Here is a 22982-nt window from a genome sequence, read left to right as displayed (position 1 = left end):
CCTTTCTATGGTGCTCAGATTTCTATCAAAAGCAATGTCCACCATTTTTAGTTGGTGGCGGGGGAGGGAATATTTCTCCACCGGTCACCACATAACTCAAGACCGGCCTAGACTTCACACAATACATTTATAAAGCAATAACCCACATACTCATTCTATTGTAATCTTTTATAGGAATGAGACATAGGATCATTCAGGAATCCAAAGCCAGTGGTAAGAGAAGAAACGTGTCTTTTACTCAGCTTTACATGTCAACCATGGTGATGGTTTGTTTTAATTGTCAAACCATATGGACTACTCACCTTAGACCAGATACTGTACCATATACACCACAGATCATAATGGTTTCCAGGTCCTTATTTCAGGAGGGGTTATTATCCAGGGGTAAGATGCATAATGCGTGACACAAGTGAGAAGGGGCTCAGGTCCCATAAAGTTCTTGTTATGCCCGTTCCTTTATGACTCCAGATAATCCGCTTCTGTGGACTGTTCTGTACCAGACTGAAGGGATTTTGGTATATTTATGTTAATGTTTTTTTTTTTTAGAAGTAACAGACGGCAGGAATTTACAATTTATTACCAGATCGTTCAGGTGATTTCACACCTATCACAGAGAAAAGATGACACGGACACAATAAGTAAATTAAAATAGGTTTTATTAATACCTATTATAACTACCTACCTAAACCATCCAGGACAATTTATAGAATTTACTGCAATAAAAGAGGTGTGAACCAGAGGAAGGCGAAACATAACCCCCATGTGGGGGAAAAAAAATTCCTTCCTGACCCCAAGTACTGGCGATCGGCTACTCCCTGGTTCACTGCAGTGATAACACTGGATGGGGCCCTATTGCTAATACTTTTTTAACAGGAAGGAAATCCGACGTCAGTGCGTGAGGGCGTCAGGACAGAATTCCGGCGTCAGAGAGGGAGGGTGTCAGTAAGAAAATCCGGCGTCAGAAAGGAAAGACAGAAATCCGGCGTCAGGGAGGGAGGACGTCAGGAAGTTAATCCGGCATCAGAATGAGAGGGCGTCAGGAAGGAAATCCGGCGTCAGAATGAGAGGGCGTCAGGAAGGAAATCCGGCGTCAGAGATTGAGGTCGTCAGGAAGGAAATCTGGCATCAGAGAGTGAGGGCGTCAGGAAGGAAATCCGGCGTCAGAGAGTGGGGGGCTTCAGGAAGGAAATCAGGCGTCAAAGAGGGAGGGCATCAGTAAGGAAATCCGGCGTCCGTCAGAGAGGGAGAACGTCAGGATAGTAATCCGGCGTCAGGGAGGAAAGGCGTCAGGAAGGAAATCTCGCGTCAGAGAGGAAGGGCGTAAGGAAGGAAATCTGGCGTCAGAGAGGGAGAGCGTCAGGAAGGAAATCCGGCGTCAGAGAGGGAGGGCGTCGGAAAGGAAATCTGGCGTCAAAGAGGGCGTCAGGTAGGAAATCCGACGTCAGAGAGTGAGGGCGTCAGGACAGAACTCCGGCGTCAGAGATTGAGGTCGTCAGGATTTCCTTCCCGACGCCCTCTCATTCTGATGCCGGATTAACTTCCTGACGTCCTCCCTCCCTGACGCCGGATTTCCTTCCTGATGCACTCTTTGACGCCAGATTTCCTTCCTGATGCCCTCCCTCTCTGACGTCGGATTTCCTTCCTGACGCCCTCCCTCTCTGACGCCGGATTTCCTTCCTGACGCCCTTCTGTCTGACGCCTGACGCCCTCCCTTTCTGACGCCTGACACTCTCTCTCTCTGACGCCTGACGGCCTCTCTCTGACTCCCGATGCCCTCCCTCTCTGATGCCAGATTTCCTTCCTGATGCCCTCCATCCCTGACCCCAGATACCTGCCCTCCATCCCTGACCCCAGATGCCTGCCCTCCATCCCTGACCCAAATGCCTGCCCTCTATACCTGACCCCGATGCCCGCCATCAAACCCTGATCTAGATGCCCATCCTGCATCCCTGACCCCAGGTGCCTGCCCTCCATCCCTGACTCCAGATGACTACCCTCTATACCTGACCCCAAATGCCCGCCCTCTTTCCCTGACCCCGATGCCCGCCCTCCATCCCTGACCTAGATACGCGTCCTCAATCCCTGACCCCAGATGCCCGCCCACCATCCCTGACCCCAGATGCCTGCCCACCATCCCTGACCCCAGATGCCTGCCCTCCACCCCTGTCTACCGATGCCTGCCCTCCATCCCTGACCCCAGATTCCTCTCAGACCGAAGATTCCCTTTACACCCTGAAGAAGGACGCAATCCTGGCCCTTGCTCTTCTGACGATCAGGAATGCTGGAATGCAGAACCAGGCGCAGCTTTGTGTTTCCTCTTCTTCAGATGGTTCTGCTGGTTCCTGTGAACAAAATGAAGCAATTTCAAAGACCGTATGTTCTGTACACTGAACTCCCCCATGTGTATTGATTTTGGAGCCTAGCAGTGATAATAGCTATGTATAATGTAGTTTATTTCTGTAGGGATGCTAGTGCATCTCTATATGCAGGGTTAGCTTTAGGCCTTATTCACACCAGCGTATTTCACGTCTGTGTTACGCGCGTTAAAACAACGGACGTCACATGGACCTATGCAATTCAATGGGGCCATTTAGACAGTCAGTGTTTTTCACGCAGCGTGTGTCCGCTGCGTGAAACTTACTGCATTTCCTTTGTTGTGCGTTTCTTGCGCATCACGCAACCATTGAAGTCAATGGGTGCGTGAAAATCACGGACAGCACACGAAGGTCACCCGTGTGCTGTCCGTGATTTACACAACAGTTGCTAACGAAATGATGAGAAAAAGAAAACCACCTCCTTCAGTTTTTTTTTGCTGACGTAAAAAACGCGTGACATACGGATGACATATGCGCGTAAAAAACGCAGACGCGCACCGTACACGGATGTCACGCGGAACTGCAACGCAAGAAAAAAGCACCTACGGGTTGTGTGGGTGTTTATAGCAGGTTTATGGGAGTGGCTATTGCCTATTAAGGGAGTGATTCCCATAATAACAGTACGTTAGGAAATAATTTAGAATGCCGTATCCTTTGCATTTAATGCAGAACGCTGAGCTATTTATACTAATATCTCAAAGAAAGCAAAATGAAAACTTCTACAGTAGAAAGAATCTGAAGCTTATTTATTCAGCTATGCAAATCAAATTCAATACATAACAGCCACCATCACTTATCACTCCCCACTCCTTTTTTCAAAACTTTATTTATTTTGTTTTTTTATATAGCCAGTAGATCATTTATGCCATAGACTGCACTATCACTGTATTGAAATCTACTGCAAAATCAGTACATTGCTTAATTGCATCAGTGCAAATTTTCCTATAGCAGGACTGGGAGCGTTTACAAGGTTCTCGACTGCTATAGGAACACACCGGCTCCCGCAATGTCGCCACACAGGAGACGGTGACCGGCCACAAACAGGAAGTGAAAGTTGAAAACCCCTCAGATGGCGGTGGTCACATCTGACCCGAGCATCTGAAGGGTTAAATGCTTGCAATCAGAGATGTCTCTGATAGTAAGCATTGCTACTGGGCCCCTGCTGTGAAACACAACAGAGACCCAGGGTCTATGGCACCTGCTGGGCTTCTAAGTGGGCGCCATTTTTAAATACCCTGTCCTGACATAAAAAGCGATGGGAAAGGGTTAATCTAAGGCCGGCCCGTCTATAAGCTAGGGAGTCAATGACATCTATGAAACCCAGGACTACACATTTAAATGTAACAGATAATGTTAAGAATGCATAAATGCTGAGTGTGATATATGTAAGGAATCTGTCAGAGACATTGTGAGCGCTATTTCCAGTAATAAGTAGGTTTTTGGTTTATTATGATGTGAATATAAAGAATTTAATGTCAGGTTAATATGTAGAGAAGTTGTGAATCTTCATAAAGTAATACCATTATCTGCTGACATCACTTACATCTTCCGGGATCCGTATGCCGTCGTCCAGCTTCATGTAGATCGGCTACAACAGAACAGGTAATAATTAGTTTTTCTGGGTTATATAATAATGTTACATTTCATTTCCTATTTTTCTTGTGAATGCCATGTTCACCCATTTAAGGTTCTTTCTCAAGCTCTGCTGTCAGTACTGAATAATCCTACCTGTAGATTTATCTATCGGAAAACTCCTTCTGAACAATATTTTGCAGAATTATAGACCCTCTGGTTGGGCACTGAGATGTTTAATGTTATTCTGTGCTGTGGTTAAAATTGATGTTATGTCTATCTAGTAATAGTAACAGTGAGGCTCTTACCCCGTCCTCAGGATCTTCTGCATCTTTATCCTTGTAGAAGGAAATGAAATAAAATATAATTCTACCATATCATTTTCTTATAATTCTTTTATATATATATGTGTGGTGGGGGAGGGGGGCATTTGTGCTGTTAAAGCAGTTACTGTGATAAATCTACTTTTCCAGTACGTCCCTCATGACAGCACCACAGGAGATTGCGCTCTTGACCTCCTAAGGGACAGGAAGACAGAGAGGTTATAAGGCCCCCCCCCCCTCCACCCATTTTTCAGTCTTCTTCCTGTCCCTACAGGGTCAGGTGCAGAGAGAGATCGGTACTAGAAAATTCAGGCAGGGGGCAAGATCGGGGAGTCAGTGAACTTCTCCTTCTATTCCCCCTATGTGCCTAGGCTAACACCTTTCATATGACAGGTCCTTTAGCTTACCGAACCAAAGCGCTAACCTTTATAGATCCTAGGCTGGATTCTTATTGCGTGCAGGTTCAGGACTCCCAAATACGGCTTTGAGCCGAAAACCGCGAGGACCCACTCGGAGACTGGAAGCTCCATATATTTGGAACACCGGAAGTAACCTTGGCATCTCGGGAGTAGCCGTGTCACCAGAATTTACATCCGACTACTTCCGGTCTGCGGCCATCTTGGAAGACGGGAAAATTCTAAACACCGATGTATCAAGGGACACGCACAGGTATGTGTTGGAGCTAATAACACTAACGTGGATATTTACAGTTTATATTATATATCTTTTGAGTTGGATATTGGATTATATGCTTGGTGCGGTGATCGAACTGCCTCGTTCTGATGGAATTCCAGTCTCACCCTTGGGGGTTAAGGGGATGACTCCGAATGAAAGTAAGGTTTGCTTTATCTGCCTTTTGTGTCTCTAGGATAAAGAATCCTTCCAGAGACAAACAGACCTTAACCCCTTCCCGACATTTGACGTACATGTACGTCATGGAAAGTACTGACTTCCCGCATCTTGCCGTACATGTACGTCAAACGTTTGGCACCGGCTCAGAAGCTGAGCCGGTCCCATCATCACCGGATCTCAGCTGTATCTTACAGCTGACATCCGACTGTAACGGCGGGGACCGAAATTAGCTTCGATCCCCGCCATTAACCCCTTAAGTGCAGCGCTCAAACGCGATCGCTGCACTTAAGGTGTTTGCAGCTCATCGGAACCCCAGTAATGAAATTGCCGGGGTTCCGGTGGCTGCAATGGCAACCGGAGGCCTAATACTGGCCTCCCGGTCTGCCTAGCACCGAAGCCGGTCAAGATCCGCCCGGCGGCGGAGCCTGATCGGCTTCCGTAGCTGCCGGCAAGATGGCGCCGGGTCAGGAGCTGATCCGGCGTCATCAGCGGTGGAAGTCAGCTGTACTGTACAGCTGACATCCACCTGTAACGGCAGGAACCGGAGCTAGCTCCGATCCCTGCCATTAACCCCTTCGATGCAGCAATCGAAAGCGATTGCTGCATCGTAGCGGTTACTAGCAGATCGCCAGCCCTGACAGGCAATCGGGACTGGCGACTGCTGTTATGGCAACAGGAGACACAATGGTCTCCTGCTCTGCCATTACGGAAGCCGATTTAGGCCCCGCCGGGAGGCGAAGCCTAAACGGCTTGCTGTCAGTGAATGACTGACAGATCTAATACATTGCACTACATAGGTAGTGCAATGTATTAGAAAAAAAAAAATCTGACCGTTGGACCTTCAAGTCCCCTAGTGGGACTTGAGAAAAAGTGTAAAAAAAGTATAAAAAAGTGTAAAAAAAAGTGCAAAAAATAAAAGTTTGAAAACAATAAAAGTTTCAAGTAATCAAATAACACACAATCCCCCTTTTACTCTTATCAAGTCCTTTATTATTGAAAAATAATAATAAACCATATGTATTTGGTATCGCCACGACCGTAACGACCGGAGGTATCAAAATATTATATTATTTATTGCACGCGGTGAACAGCGTAAAAAAAACCGTAAAAAACGTTACCAGAGTTTCTGTTTTTTAGTCACTTTGCCCTACAAATATTACAATAAAAAGTGATCAAAAAGTCGCACGTATCCAAAAATGGTACCTATAAAAACTATAGCTCGTCCCGCAAAAAACAAGCCCTCATACAACTCCGTCGACAAAAAAATTAAAACGTTATGGTTCTCACAACTTGGCGACAGAAAAAATACATTCTTTTTACAAAAGTAATTTTATTGTGCAAAAAGTTGTAAAACATAAAAAAGTTCTATAAATGAGGTATCGCCGGAATCGTACTGACCCGCAGAATAAAGGTAACATGTAGTTTATAATGCGTGGTGAACTCTGTATAAAAAAAAACCAAAAAAAGCTGTGCCAGAATTGCGTTTTTTGGTTTACCTGGCATCCCAAAAAATAGGATAAAAGGTGATCAAAAAGTCACATGTACCCCAAAATGGTACCAATAATAACTACAGCTCGTCCCGCAACAAACCAGCCCTCATACCGCTACGTCTATGAAAAATAAAATTAGTTATGGCTCCAATAAGTCAGGAAATAAAAAAATATGCAGTTGTGCCCGAGGAGAACATTTCTTCTGTTTCAAGAGGCGATTTATCAAGGATCTAAAATTAGGGAACCAGGAAGGGAGGGCCCAATCATATCCGATGGAAGCGACGGTGCCCGTATTATACCAGGATAATACTTTCCCAGCAAAATTCCCCAAACTACAAAGGCGCGGAGTGTGGACCAAAAGGGGGATAAGAAATGACACCATTTATCAGTGCGACACCGGCCTGTGCAGAAAGGATTGCTTCACAGCGTAACACACATCTATGGATTATTTTTATTTTTTTATACCACCTGACTATGCCCCTTATATACTCCGCCCCGCTTACATGTACCCCCACATTATAAAACACCAGCAATACTCAAACAAATATAGTACCAAGCAAAATCCGCTCTCCAAAAGCCAAATGGTGCTCCCTCGGCCCTGAACCCTACAGCGTGCCCAAACAGCAGTTTCCTTCAACATATATGGCACCGTCATACCCGTGAGAACCCTTTTAACAATTTTTGTGGTGTGTGTCTCCAGCGTCATAAGCTGGGCATGACATATTTGCCACTGAATGGCATATCTAGGGAAAAATATAAATTTTTAATTTGCACCATCCGCAGCGCATTCATTTATGGAAAAGACCTGTGGGGTGAAAATGCTCACTACACCCCTTAATAAATGCCTTGAGGGGTGCAGTTCCATAATGGGGTCACTTATCAGGGGTTTCTTTTTATTATTTCACATCTGAGCCTCTGCAGTTGTGAACCAATACTTTGTAAATCGCCAAATTAGGCCTCCACTCCGCATGGTACTCTTCACTTCTGAGCCCTGTCATATGTCCAGACAAAAGATTAGGGCCACATGTAGGGTGTTTCTAAAACCGGGAAACACCGCATAATAATTAGAGAGCTGTCTTGTTATGGTGGCACAAGCCGGGCACCACATATTGGCATATCTATGGAAAAAAATCCCATTTTCACTCTGCAACATTGAGCGCACACTAATTTCTACAAAACACCTGCAGGGTTAAAATGCTTACTACACCCCTTGGTAAATGCATTGAGGGGTGTAGTTTACAAAATGGGGTCACTTCTGGGGGGTTTCCACTGTTTTGGGCCCACAGGTGCCCAGAAACCAATCCAGCAACATCTGCACTCCAAATGGCGGTCCTTCCCTTCTGAGCCCTGCCGTTTGCCCAAACAGCAGTTTATGACCACATATGGGGTATTGCCGTACTCGGGAGAAATAGCTTTACAAATGTTGGGTTCTTTTTTTCCTTTATTTGTTGAGAAAATGAAAAAATTTGCGCTAAAGCTACGCCTTATTGAAGAAAAAGGACTGTTTTTATTTTCACTGCCTAATTCTAATAAATTCTATGAAACATCTGTGGGGTCAAAATGCTCACTACACCCCTAGATGCATTCTTCAAGAGGTGTAGTTTCCTAAATGGAGTCCCTTTTTGGGCGTTTTCATTGTTTTGTCCCCTCAGGGGCTTTGCAAATGTGACCTGGCCTCCGCAAATCATTCCTGCTAAATGTGATCTCAAAAAGTCAAATAGTGCTCTTTCCCTTCTAAGCCCTGCCGTGTGTCCAAACAGCCGTTTATTACCACATGTGGGGTATTGTTTTACTCGGGAGAAATTGCTTTACAAATTTTGTGGTGCTTTTTCTCCTTTAGTCCTTCTGGAAATGAGAAAAAATTAGCTAAACCTACATTTTCTTTGAAAAAATGTAGATTATTATTTTCAGGGCCTACTTCCAATAATTTCTGCAAAAAAACTGTGGTGTCAAATCGCTCACTATACCCCTAGATAATTTCCTCAATGGGTGTTGTTTCCAAAATGGGGTCACTTGTGGGGGGTTTCCACTGTTTTGTCCCCTCAGGGGCTTTGTAAATGTAACATGGCCTCCGCAAACCATTCCTGCTAAATTTGAGTTCCAAAAGCCAAATGGCGCTCTTTCCCTTCTCAGCCTCGCCGTGTGTCCAAACAGCCGTTTATTACCACATGTGGGGTACTGTTTTACTCGGGAGAAATTTCTTTACAAATTTTATGGTGATTTTTCTCCTTTAGTCCTTGTGGAAATGAAAAAAAATTAGCTAAACCTACATTTTATTTGAAAAAATGTAGATTTTCATTTTCACAGCCTACTTGCAAAAATTTCTGCAAAAAACCTGTGGGGTCAAAATGCTCACTATACCCCTAGATAATTTCCTCAAGGGGTATAGTTTCCAAAATGGGGTCACTTGTTTGGGGTTTTCACTGTTTTGTCCCCTCAGGGGCTTTGTAAATGTGACATGGCCTCCGCAAACCATTCCTGCTAAATGTGAACTCCAAAAGCCAAATGGCGCTCTTTCCCTTCTCAGCCACGCCGTGTCTCCAAACAACCGTTTATTACCACATGTGAGGTATTGTTTTACTCGGGAGAAATTGCTTTACAAATTTTGCGGTGCTTTTTCTCCTTTAGTCCTTGTGGAAATGAGAAAAAAAATCGCTAAACCTACATTTTCTTTGAAGAAATGTTGATTTTAATTTTCACGGCCTACTTCCAATAATTTCTGTAAAAAACCTGGGCGGTGAAAATGCTCACTACACCCCTAGATAATTTCCTTGAGGTGTCTAGTTTCCCAGATGGGGTCACTTTTGGGGGATTTTGACTGTTTTGGCACCGCAAGAGCCCTTCAAACCTGACATGGTGCCTAAAATATATTCTAACAAAAATAAGGCCCCAAAATCCACTAGGTGCTCCTTTGCTTCTGAGGCCGGTGTTTCAGTCCAGTAGCACGCTACGGCCACATGTGGGATATTTCCTAAAACTGCAAAAACTGGGCAACAAATATTGAGTTGCATTTCTCTGGTAAAACCTTCTGTGTTATAAAAAAAATTGTATTAAAAATGTATTTCTGCAGAAAAATATGAAATTTGTAAATTTCACCTCTACTTTGCTTTAATTCCTGTGAAATGTTTAAAGGGTTAAGACATTTTCTAAATGCTGTTTTGAATACTTTGAGGGGTGAAGTTTTTAAAATGGGGTGACTTTTTTGGGGTTTCTAATATATAAGGCCCTCAAAACCACTTCACAACTGAACTGGCCCCTGTAAAAATAGCCTTTTGAAATTTTCTTGAAAATGTGAGAAATTGCTGCTAAAGTTCTAAGCCTTGTGAGGTCATAGAAAAATAAAAGGATGTTCAAAAAACGATGCCAATCTAAAGTAGACATATGGGGGATGTTAATTAGCAACAATTTTGTGTATTATAACTGCCTGTCTTACAAGCAGATACATTTAAATTGAGAAAAATGCTAATTTTTGCAATTTTTCGCTAAATTTTGGTGTTTTTCACAATTAAATACTGAACATATCGAGCAAATTTTGCCAGTAACATAAAGTCCAATGTGTCACGAGAAAACAATCTCAGAATCGCTTGGATAGGTGAAAGCATTCCGGAGTTATTACCACATAAAGTGACACATGTCAGATTTGAAAAATGAGGCTCTGTCAGGAAGGTCAAAAGTGGCTAAAGAGGGAAGGGGTTAAAAAGCAAGTTAAAAAATAGCTAGAATAACATAAGAAACAGTTGTCAGGATTGTATCACAAAACTACTGAAAGAAGAGCAACTCACGTTTATGTCTGAGCTGAGGGCTATTATTTGTGAGGAATTGAATCAGTCTGTAGCCTCCCTCGCCTCTCCTCAAGAAATTCTGTCGTACTCCCGTGCAAAGAAACCAAAATAGAAGTAGAGCAAATATGGTGCCCATCTTATCAGGGTTCTGACTCTGAACAAGAATGTTATTATTTATTGGAAGGTGAATTGGAAGAAGGGCAAGAACTGTTACCTTCAACCTCATCCACACAGGAGAAGATATTTTACTTCTCTTCTGACATGTCCGATACCTTAATCCAGGCTATTAGGGAAACAATGGATATCCCAGAAGAAAACCAACCCCATACCGTCTTGGATAAGATGTGCAGGGGCCTTACAGAAAGGAAAACTAAAGTTTTCCCTGTGAATAAAAATGATTATGGCGGAATTGGAGGATTCTGAAAGGAGTCTCTTCATTTCAAGAGAATTCAAAAACAGACTTCTTTTTGATCCAGAAGACACAAAACCTTGGGATGAAGTCCCAAAAGTTGACGTCCTGGTGGCTAGAGTTGCTAAAAAAAAGGCAATCCTCTTTGAAGATTCCTCTCAGTTAAAAAATACCATGCACCGAAAAGCAGAAGGGCTGCTGAAAAAAGCCTGAGAATTTTCATACGCATTAATTTCTACAAATGTCGCTGCTACGTCTGTCGCAAGATCGATGTTTATTTGGTTGAGCCAACTCGAGGCCCATTTAATGATGAAAACTTCAAGAGAAGATATATTGTAATCTCTACCTTTACTAAAAATGGCAACAGGGTTTTTGGTAGACGCATTAGCCGAATCGGTCAGATTTGCATCCAGGAATGGGGCTCTATCCAACGCTGCTAGAAGAGCATTGTGGCTCAAGATGCGGTCAGGAGACACGAAATCTAAAAACAAGCTTTGCTCCATTCCCTTCACAGGATCTTTGACTTTTGGGCCTCTCCTAGACAATATGTTGGAAACCGCAACAGATCGGAAGAAGGGGTTTCGAGAAGAAACCCAAAAAGACTACTCAATTTCGTAAGTTTCGCCAACAACCAAACTACAGAGGTAAAGGAAATTCGGGCCGCTGGAGTTAGCCCAAAGATCGAAGAGGTCGGGGATATCTTCTCTACCCCAACAACTCATTACAGCCCTCAAAGCAATGACGCCAGAAGTGTAGGAGGAAGACTCCTACACTTTTAAACCAGGTGGACCAAAATATCCAGAACCCTCGGGTTCTACAAATTATCAAAGATGGGTACAAAATAGAAATCTCCTCTCTTCCACCAGGGAAATTTCAACTAACCATGTACCAATTAAGAAATCGCCATCAATTTCTCATCTTGGACATCCAGAAACTTCCACAACTAAAGGCGATTGCTCTGGTACCGCACAAAGAAACAAGGGCCACTACTCAAAATTTTTTTGGGCCAAAAAAACAAATGGTTCTTACAGGACTATCATCAACCTGAAAATATTGAACAAATGGGTGAAATATCGCAGGTTCAAGATGGAGTCTATCTGATCGACTACTCCACTGATAAACCAAGAAGCTTCAATGTGTACGATAGATTTAAAAGATGCTTACTATCACGTCCCTTTCCACCCAGCCTACCAAAGATTCCTCAGATTCGCGATTGAGGACAGTCCTTCCATTCTTCACTCCAAATTTGTTTGTCTCCCCTTTGGCATTTCCTCTGCCCCCAGAGTATTTACAAATATTCTGGTAGAGATTATGGCGTTTTTAAGGAGTCAAGACATAGTTATCATCCCATAACTAGACGATTTCCTTCTGGTAGAGGATACTCTGTCTATACTAAATAACCATCGGTTACAGGTTCTTACCCTACTACAGAAATTGGGATGGATACTTTGAAAAGTCTTCCTCCCCAGAAACAGAAGGTACTAGTACTATTGTTAGATTCCTCCTCCCAACATTCCTTCCTTCCAAGGGAGAAACTATTTCATCTACAGACTGACGTGAGAAAATTTTGTGAAAAAGAAACCTGTTACATAAGAGAAGGAATGCGGATGTTAGGTTTGATGACGTCTTGCATACAGTCCATTCCGTGGAGCCAATTCTACTCCCAAACCTTACAGAATCTAATTCTATCCCAGTGGAATCGAAAACAAAAGTCCTTGAATTCAAAAATTTGGTTTCTCGAGACAGTGAAATCATCTCTCCACTAGTGGCTCTGCTCAAACAACATAAACAAAGGGGTCCCATGGAAAACTTCTCCTTATGTGGTAATAACCACAGATGCCAGCAAACAAGGCTGGGGGTCCGTGGTCCAAGACAAACAGTTTTAGGGCACGTGGCCTCCTCAGGTGAAGATTACGTTTTTAAACCACAGAGAACTAAAAGCCGTATGGGAAACATTCATAAAAGCTATGCCCATCATAAAAGGGATGCATGTAAGGGTCCTATCGGACAGCACAACTGCAGTATCCTTTCTTTGCCATCAGTTGGGCAGAAGAAAATGTTATGTCGGTTTCCGCAGTCCACGTGAAAGGCTTAGCAGACTTCGTGAGCCGGAAGAAAATAGATCCAGGGGAATGGTCCCCTGGCAGTTTTCCAGTTCCTAACCCAAAAATGGGGTTATCCTCAAGTGGAACTATTCACCACAAGAAAAAACTCCCAGGTAGAAGCTTTCTGGATCTCAGAGAGAACCCATTGGGGAGCGGTTGCATTGTCCCAACCCTGGGACATGAATCTGGCCTATGCCTCTCCTCCATTTCCTCTAATTCCAGTGGTGTTAAGAAAAATTCAGGAGGAATTGACAAAAGTCATCATCATTCTTCCTTATTGGGCAAAGAGAAAATGATTTCCAATCCTAAAGTACCTGGCATTGGAAGACCCTATCCTGCTCCCAGTCAAAAAGAGCCTTCTCTCCCAAGGTCCCTTACTTTTTTAAGGAGTAGAAACTCTGAAGTTGTCAGCATGGATCCTGAAAGGCAGATCCTGAGGAACCATGGTCTGTCAGACGAGGTAATTTCAACTATTTTATTAAGCCATAAAGAAGTTACCTCAAAAATCTATCGAAAAATTTGGAAGAAATTCTGTTCCTGGTATGAAGATCCTGGACCAGACCACTTTTTTCCTAACATCGCAAAAATCCTACATTTTTTACCATCAGGATTCAAAAAATGGCTTAGCCCTAGTTCCTTAAAGGTACAAATTTCAGCTGTAAGCTATTTTTTTCAATACTCCCCTAGCTGAACATAGTGGATCATAAGATTCACACAAAAAAAATTCTAAATTAAAACCATCCCTAAAGAAATCGGTACCTGCCAGGGATTTGAATGTAGTTCTAACGGCTCTTTGTGATCCTCCTTTTGAGCCCATCGACTCAATTGATATAACATTTTTTACGCTAAAATCTGCATTTTTAGTCGCTATTAGATCAGCAAGAAGGTTTGGAGAAATCCAATCTCTTTCGATCATAGAACCTTACCTAAAAATTCAAGAAAACAAGATCATTCTAAAGCTAGACCCTTCTTTTATTCCACAAGTGCCTACTGCCTTCCATAGAGACCAATAAATAATTCTATCTTCCTTTTGTCCAGACCCAAAAGACCAACAAGAAGAAAAGTTCCATTGCTTGGATGTGAGATGAACAAGTCTTTAGTATCTGGATAGAACCTCCTCTTGGAGACAGGATAAAAATCTATTTGTCTTATATGGTGGAAAGAATAAAGGAAAGAAAGCTTCAAAAAGCTCTCTAGCAAGATGGGTGAAAACTACCATACAAGAAGCGTACAAGTCCCAAGGACTCTGTGCCCCCCAAGGCATAAAAGCTCATGCAACGAGAGCAGTTTCGGCATACTGAGCAGGAAGAAGAGAATCCTCTATGGACCAAATCTGCAGAGATGCCACTTGGTCGAGCCATCGTACGTTTTGCAGACATTTTAGGCTAGATGTTCTGTCAGATACGGATTTAAGTTTTGGCTGCAAAATCCTCCAATCTGTATTCCCTCCCTGAGCATTATAATATGGTATTGCTCCTGTGTTGCTGTCACGGGGGACGTACTGGAAAGGAGGAATTAGACCTACCGGTAAATTGTATTTCCAGGAGTCCATCATGACAGCACCCTTACATTCCCTCCCTTTAGTAAAATTCTGATTTGTGCAAGTAACATGTCAGTCATTACCCCTAAAAATAAAATAGGTTTGCATCCATCCTGGTGTAGTAGTTGAAAAACACTGGCAAGTGGGTGGAGGGAGGGGCCTTTTAACCTCTGTCTTCCTGCCCCTATAGAGGTCAAGAGGGAAACCTCCTGTGGTGCTGTTATGATGGACTCCTGGGAATACAATTACCGGTAGGTCTAATTCCTACTTTCAGCTGTTGGAGTGCAGACATAGGCTTTTATGTGAGGTGTGTGTATATATATATATATATATATATATATATATATATATATATATATATATATATATGTGTGTGTGTGTGTGTGTGTGTATATCTTTACAAATATTCTATGTGTTAATAGGATGGTCTGTATTCTGCAGATGATTTGCACCTAAATGGAAGGGGGTCCGCTGTGCTGGGGGAGAGAATTCTAGCTGGGGTGGCGGAGTATTTAAACTGGGGCTGAGGAGGGAGGCCAATGTAGAAAATAAAGGGATAGTGAGGTTAGAGAGGGGTCAGACTATATTGTGGGGGGAGAAACAGACTGTGGGGAGAGAACTAGGCAACAGGATAAGGAGATCCTTTCGTTACAAAACAGCAGTGAAAATAAAAATCACATTTCTGATACTAAAAAGTGAAACATTTAACCCCTTCCCGCACCTGGACGTAACTGTACGTCCAGGTGAGCAGTAACTTTGCGCACCTTGGCGTACAGTTACGTCCGCGCTTTAACAGTTAACCGCCGCGCGGCGCTACACCGCAGCGGCGGTTAACTGTGCAGGGTGTCAGCCCTGCTCTCCCCGTTGCCGATCAGCGGCCTGTCGCCGCTGAAATCGGCAATTAACCCCTTCGATGCGGTGGTCGATTGCGATCACCACATCGAAGAGGTTTACAGCGGATCGGCAGCCCCCCACATGTATTTGCGGGGGCTGGCGATCCTTATCATGGCAACCAGAGGCCAGACAATGACCTCCGGGTTGCCATGTACGGAAGCCTCGGAGGATCAGCCCCCGGCCGGTCCTCCGATGCTTCCTGTCAGTGTGACTGTCACGTCACAATGACAGTTAGAACACATTACACTACGTGTGTAGTGTAATGTGTTCCAGCAGCGATCAGAGCTGCCAGTCTAAGTGTCCCCTAGTGGGACAAGTAAAAAAAGTAAAAAAAAGATAATAAAAATGTTTTTCAAAAGTGTAAAAATAAAAGTTAGAAGTGACATAAACAAAGAATGCTTTTTTTCCTATAATAAGTCTTTTATTATAGGAAAAAAATTAACACGTTAAAAAAAGTACACATATTTGGTATCGCCGCGTTCGTAACGACCCCAACTATAAAACTGTAATATTATTTTTCCCGCACGGTGAACACCGCAAAAAAAATAAACAAAAAACAGTGCCCGAATCACAATTTTTTGGTTACCAACCCTCCCAAAATATACAATAAAAAGTGATCAAAAAGTCGCACGTACGCCAAAATGGTACCAATACAAACTACATCCCGTCCCGCAAAAAACAAGCCCTTACATCGCTTTTTTGACTGAAAAATAAAAACGTTATGGCTCTCAGAATAGGGTGACACAAAAATGTATTTATTTTATAAATAAGTGATTTTATTGCACAAACGCTGCAAAACATAACAAAATTATATACATCTGGTATCGCTGTAATCGTATCGACCCGCAGAATAAAGTATAATGGTCATTTATAGCCCAGGGTGAAGGCCATAAAAAAACGAATAAAAAACATTGTCAGAATTGATGGTTTTTGGTCACCTTGCTTGCCAAAAAATGGAATAAAACGTGATCAAAAAAATTTCTAGTACCCCAAAATGGTACCAATGAAAACTACAGATTGTCCCGCAAAGAATAAACCCTCACACGGCTCCGGTGGAGAAAAAATAAAACCGTTCTGGCTCTCAGAATATGGCGATGCAAAATGTGCGGAGTGTTCCAAAAGCAGATAAGATCGGGTGCCATTTATCAGTGCGACACCGGCCACATATCTGCGGATTATTATTTATTTACTGCATTATTATACCCTCTTATTATACCCTGATGTACCCCGCACAGATAACATTTACCCTGATGTACTCCGCACAGATAACATATGCCCCCACATTACAAACTGAAACACCAGTAAAACCCCAAACAGAACAACTACCAAGCTACATCTGCGCCCCAAAAGCCAAATGACGCTCCCTCCCTTCTGAGCCCTGCAGCGTGCCCAAACACCAGTTTACGTCCACAGATATGGCATCGCCATACCCGGGAGAACCCGGTTAATATTTTATGAGGTATTTGTCTTCAGTGGCACAAACTGGGCATAACATATAGTGCACTAAAGTGGCATATGAGTGGAAAATTGTAATTTTCACTCCGCACCATGCGCTGCGCATTAACCCCTTCGCGCACCACAACATAGCATGTCTTAGTGTGGGGGGTGATGTATGGAGCGTCTCACGTGAAAAATAAAGAATTTAAAACGGCAAAATCGCTGTTTTTTTGGTCACCTTCGCTCTAGCTAAAAATGTAATAAAAAGTGCTCAAACAGTTGTATGTACCAAAAAATGGTACCAATAAAAACGACCGCTCGTCCCTCAATAAATAAGCCCTCATACCGCTCTATTGACTGAAAAATAAAAAAGTTGTGGCTCTTCGAACGCGGGGAGGAAAAAACTAAAAAGGAAAAGAAAAAAATGGATCAGTCCAGAAAGGGTTAATTACTTTCTAATGAAAAACCATTTATGACCACACGTGGGGTATTGCCGTACTCGGGAGAAATTGCTTTACAAATGTTGGGCGGCTTTTTCCCCCTTTATCCTTTGTAAAATTGAAAAAAATGCAACATTTTAGTGGAAGAAATGTTGATATTCATTTTCATGGCCTAATTCTAATAAATCCTGCAAAAGACTTGTGGGGTCTAAATGCCCACTATACCCCTAGATAGATTCTTTAAGTGGTGTAATTTCCACTTTTGGTGGGTTTCCACTGTTTTGGCCTCTCAGGGGCTTTGCAAATGCGACATGGCACCCAAAAACCATTTCAGCTAAATTTGAGCTCCAAAAGCCAAATAGCGCTCCTTCCCTTCTAAGCCCCGCTGTGGGTCCAAACAGCACTTTATTACCACATATGGCGTATTTACGTAATCGGGAGAAATGGTTTTAGAAATGTTTGGGTGCTTTTTCGCCTTTATTCCTTGTAAAAATTAAAAATGGCTACCTTTTTTCAGAAAAAAAGTCGATTTTTACCTTTACAGAATAATTCCAATGAATTCAGCAAAACAACCGTGTGGTCAAAATGCTAACTTTACCCCTAGAAAAATTCCTTGATGAGTGTAGTTTCCAAAATGGGGTCACTTTCCGGGGGATTCCACTATTTTGTTCCCTCCAGTGCAATTCAAACGCGACATGGCACTGAAAACTATACCAGCAAAATCAGAATTTCAAAATCCAAATGGTGCTCCTTCCCTTCTGAGTCCTGCTGTGGGTCCAAACAGCAGTTTATTACCACATATGGGGTATTGCTATAATCAGGAGAAATTGCTTTACATATGTTGGGGTGTTTTTTCTCTTTTATTCCTTGAAAAAATTACAAATTTCTACGTTTTTTCAGAAAAAAAGTAGATTTTCACCTTCACAAACTAATTCAAATAAATTTAGCAAAAAAAACTGTGGGTTCAAAATGCTAATTATACCCCTAGATAAATTCCCTGAGGGGTGTAGTTTCCAAAATGAGGTCACTATTGGGGGTCTTTATTGTTTTGGCCCCACAAGACCTCTTCAAACCTGACATGGTACCTAAAATATATGCTAAAAAAAAGGAGGCCCCAAAATCCACTAGGTGCTCCTTTGCTTCTGAGGCCGGTGTTTCAGTCCATGACCGCACTAGGGCCACATGTGGGGTATTTCTAAAAACTGCAGAATCTGGGCAATAAATAATAAGTTAAATTTCTCGGGTAAAACCTCCTGTGGTATAGAAAAAAATTTATTACAAATGAATTTTGTAAAAAAAAAATGAAATTTGTAACTTTCACCTCTACTTTGCTTTAATTCCTGTGAAACGCCTAAAGGGTTAATACACTTTCTGAATGCTGTTTTGAATACTTTGAGGGGTCCAGTTTTCAAAATGGGGTGATTTATGGGGACTTTCTAATATATAAGGTCCTCAAAGCCACTTCAGAACTGAACTGGTCCTTGTAAAAATCACCTTTTGAAATTTTCTTGAAAATATGAGAAATCGCTGCTAAAGTTCTAAGTCTTGTAACGTCCTAGAAAAATAAAACAATGTTCAAAAAACGATGCAAACATAAAGTAGACATATGGGTGATGTTAACTAGTGACTATTTTGTGTGGTATTACTATCTGTTTCACAAGCAGATACATTTAAATTGAGAAAAATGCTAATTTTTGCAAATTTTCTCCAAATCTTGGTGTTTTTTACAAATAAATATTGAATTTATCAACCAAATTTTTTCACTAACATAAAGTACAATATGTCACGAGAAAACAATCTCAGAATCGCTTGGATAGGTAAAAGCATTCCGGAGTTATTACCACATAAAGTGACACATGTCAGATTTGAAAAATCGGCTTCGTCCTGAAGGCCAAAACAGGCTCAGTCCTGAAGGGGTTAAAGGCAAGATAAAGTGTATGTTCACAAATGCCAGAAGCAGGGGCGTAACTAGGAAAGACTGGGCCCCATAGCAAACTTTTGACTGGGGCCCCCCCTCCACTGGGTGTCACACAACCCCCCCCCCCTTGTAGATAGTGCCTTTTTTACAAACCCCCCCCTTTTGATAACGCCATACAGCCCCCCTGTAGACAACGCCATACAGCCCCCTGTAGATAACGCCATACAGCCCCCTGTAGATAACGCCATACAGCCCCCCTGTAGATAACGCCATACAGCCCCCCTGTAGATAACGCCATACAGCCCTTTGTAGATATCTATATCTAACGCCCAGACTTTACAGTCAGTATAGTAACACATGCAGCACTTTACAGTCAGTATAGTAACACATGCACCACTTTACAGTCAGTATAGTAACGCACGCTGCACTTTACAGTCAGTATAGTAACACATGCGCCACTTTACAGTCATTATAGTAACACATGCGCCACTTTACAGTCAGTATAGTAACACATGCGCCACTTTACAGTCATTATAGTAACACATGCGGCACTTTACAGTCAGTATAGTAACACATTCAGCACTTTACAGTCAGTATAGTAACACATGCTGCTCTTTACAGTCAGTATAGTAACACATGCTGCACTTTACAGTCAGTATAGTAAAACATGCGCCACTTTACAGTCAGTATAGTAACGCACGCTGCACTTTGCAGTCAGTATAGTAACACACGCTGCTCTTTACAGTCAGTATAGTAACGCACGCTGCACTTTACAGTCAGTATAGTAACACACGCTGCTCTTTACAGTCAGTATAGTAACGCACGCTGCTCTTTACAGTCAGTATAGTAACGCACGCTGCACTTTACAGTCAGTATAGTAACACACGCTGCTCTTTACAGTCAGTACAGTAACACATGCGGCACTTTACAGTCAGTATAGTAACACATGCGGCACTTTACAGTCAGTATAGTAACATATGCGCCACTTTACAGTCAGTATAGTAACATATGCGGCACTTTACAGTCAGTATAGTAACACATGCGGCACTTTACAGTCAGTATAGTAACACATGCAGCACTTTACAGTCAGTATAGTAACACATGCGGCACTTTACAGTCAGTATAGTAATGCACGCTGCACTTTACAGTCAGTATAGTAACACATGCGCCACTTTACAGTCAGTATAGTAACGCACGCTGCACTTTACAGTCAGTATAGTAACACATGCGCCACTTTACAGTCATTATAGTAACACATGCGGCACTTTACATTCAGTATAGTAACACACGCTGCACTTTACAGTCAGTATAGTAACGCACGCTGCACTTTACAGTCAGTATAGTAAAGCATGCTGCACTTTACAGTCAGTATAGTAACACATGCGGCACTTTACAGTCAGTATAGTAATGCACGCTGCACTTTACAGTCAGTATAGTAACACATGCGCCACTTTACAGTCAGTATAGTAACGCACGCTGCACTTTACAGTCAGTATAGTAACACATGCGGCACTTTACAGTCAGTATAGTAACACATGCGCCACTTTACAGTCATTATAGTAACACATGCGGCACTTTACATTCAGTATAGTAACACACGCTGCACTTTATAGTCAGTATAGTAACGCACGCTGCACTTTACAGTCAGTATAGTAAAGCATGCTGCTCTTTACAGTCAGTATAGTAATGCACGCTGCACTTTACAGTCAGTATAGTAACGCACGCTGCACTTTACAGTCAGTATAGTAACACATGCGGCACTTTACAGTCAGTATAGTAAAGCATGCTGCTCTTTACAGTCAGTATAGTAACGCACGCTGCACTTTACAGTCAGTATAGTAACGCACGCTGCACTTTACAGTCAGTATAGTAACACATGCGGCACTTTACAGTCAGTATAGTAACACATGCGGCACTTTACAGTCAGTATAGTAACACATGCGGCACTTTACAGTCAGTATAGTAACACATGCTGCACTTTACAGTCAGTATAGTAACGCACGCTGCACTTTACAGTCAGTATAGTAATGCACGCTGCACTTTACAGTCAGTATAGTAACGCACGCTGCACTTTACAGTCAGTATAGTAACACATGCGGCACTTTACAGTCAGTATAGTAATGCACGCTGCACTTTACAGTCAGTATAGTAACGCACGCTGCACTTTACAGTCAGTATAGTAACACATGCTGCACTTTACAGTCAGTATAGTAACACATGCGGCACTTTACAGTCAGTATAGTAACACATGCGGCACTTTACAGTCAGTATAGTAACGCACGCTGCACTTTACAGTCAGTATAGTAACACATGCTGCACTTTACAGTCAGTACAGTAACACATGCGGCACTTTACAGTCAGTATAGTAACACATGCGGCACTTTACAGTCAGTATAGTAACACATGCGGCACTTTACAGTCAGTATAGTAACACATGCGGCACTTTACAGTCAGTATAGTAACACATGCGTCACTTTACAGTCAGCATAGTAACACATGCGGCACTTTACAGTCAGTATAGTAACGCACGCTGCACTTTACAGTCAGTATAGTAACACACGCTGCACTTTACAGTCATTATAGTAACACATGCGGCACTTTACATTCAGTATAGTAACACACGCTGCACTTTACAGTCAGTATAGTAACGCACGCTGCACTTTACAGTCAGTATAGTAACACACGCTGCACTTTACAGTCATTATAGTAACACATGCGCCACTTTACAGTCAGTATAGTAACGCACGCTGCACTTTACAGTCAGTATAGTAACACATGCTGCTCTTTACAGTCAGTATAGTAACGCACGCTGCAATTTACAGCCAGTATAGTAACACATGCTGCTATTTACAGTCAGTATAATAACGCACGCTGCACTTTACAGTCAGTATAGTAACACACGCTGCTCTTTACAGTCAGTACAGTAACACATGCGGCACTTTACAGTCAGTATAGTAACACATGCGGCACTTTACAGTCAGAATAGTAACACATGCGGCACTTTACAGTCAGTATAGTAATGCACGCTTCACTTTACAGTCAGTATAGTAACAAATGCGGCACTTTACAGTCAGTATAGTAACATACGCGGCACTTTACAGTCAGTATAGTAACACATGCGGCACTTTACAGTCAGTATAGTAACACATGCGGCACTTTAGTCAGTATAGTAACACATGCGGCACTTTACAGTCAGTATAGTAACACATGCGGCACTTTACAGTCAGTATCGTAATGCACGCTGCACTTTACAGTCAGTATAGTAACGCACGCTGCACTTTACAGTCAGTATAGTAACACATGCTGCACTTTACAGTCAGTATAGTAACACATGCGGCACTTTACAGTCAGTATAGTAACACATGCGGCACTTTACAGTCAGTATAGTAACGCACGCTGCACTTTACAGTCAGTATAGTAACACATGCTGCTCTTTACAGTCAGTATAGTAACGCATGCTGCACTTTACAGTCAGTATAGTAACACATGCTGCACTTTACAGTCAGTACAGTAACACATGCGGCACTTTACAGTCAGTATAGTAACACATGCGGCACTTTACAGTCAGTATAGTAACACATGCGGCACTTTGCAGTCAGTATAGTAACGCACGCTGCACTTTACAGTCAGTATAGTAACACATGCGGCACTTTACAGTCAGTATAGTAACATACACGGCACTTTACAGTCAGTATAGTAACGCACGCTGCACTTGACAGTCAGTATAGTAACGCACGCTGCACTTTACAGTCAGTATAGTAAAGCACGCTGCAATTTACAGTCAGTATAGTAACACATGCAGCACTTTACAGTCAGTATAGTAACACATGCGGCATTTTACAGTC

The 22982-nt window shown here is 42.5% G+C and overlaps 1 long non-coding RNA gene across 4 annotated transcripts in view; it reads right to left on the bottom strand.

The window, feature by feature from the left end:
* Positions 1-2122: 2122 nt before the first annotated feature.
* LOC142733351 (uncharacterized) overlaps positions 2123-22982 on the bottom strand; it is a 54018-nt gene continuing 33158 nt past the window's right edge. For 2 of the 4 annotated variants that reach the window (XR_012880026.1, XR_012880025.1), the window contains exons 2-4: positions 4256-4285; positions 3919-3963; positions 2123-2342 (exon numbers count right to left, since the gene is read on the bottom strand). This is a non-coding gene — a long non-coding RNA (uncharacterized LOC142733351). Of the gene's footprint in view, positions 2343-3918; positions 3964-4255; positions 4286-4694; positions 4842-22982 lie in introns of those variants that run through there. The other 2 variants (XR_012880027.1, XR_012880028.1) reach the window with 2 other exon arrangements.

Source organism: Rhinoderma darwinii, unplaced genomic scaffold (assembly GCF_050947455.1).
Source record: "Rhinoderma darwinii isolate aRhiDar2 unplaced genomic scaffold, aRhiDar2.hap1 Scaffold_94, whole genome shotgun sequence".
NCBI lineage: Eukaryota > Metazoa > Chordata > Amphibia > Anura > Rhinodermatidae > Rhinoderma > Rhinoderma darwinii.
Note: the sequence above shows the minus strand (reverse complement) of the source record. Positions and strands in the feature narration are given on the sequence as shown.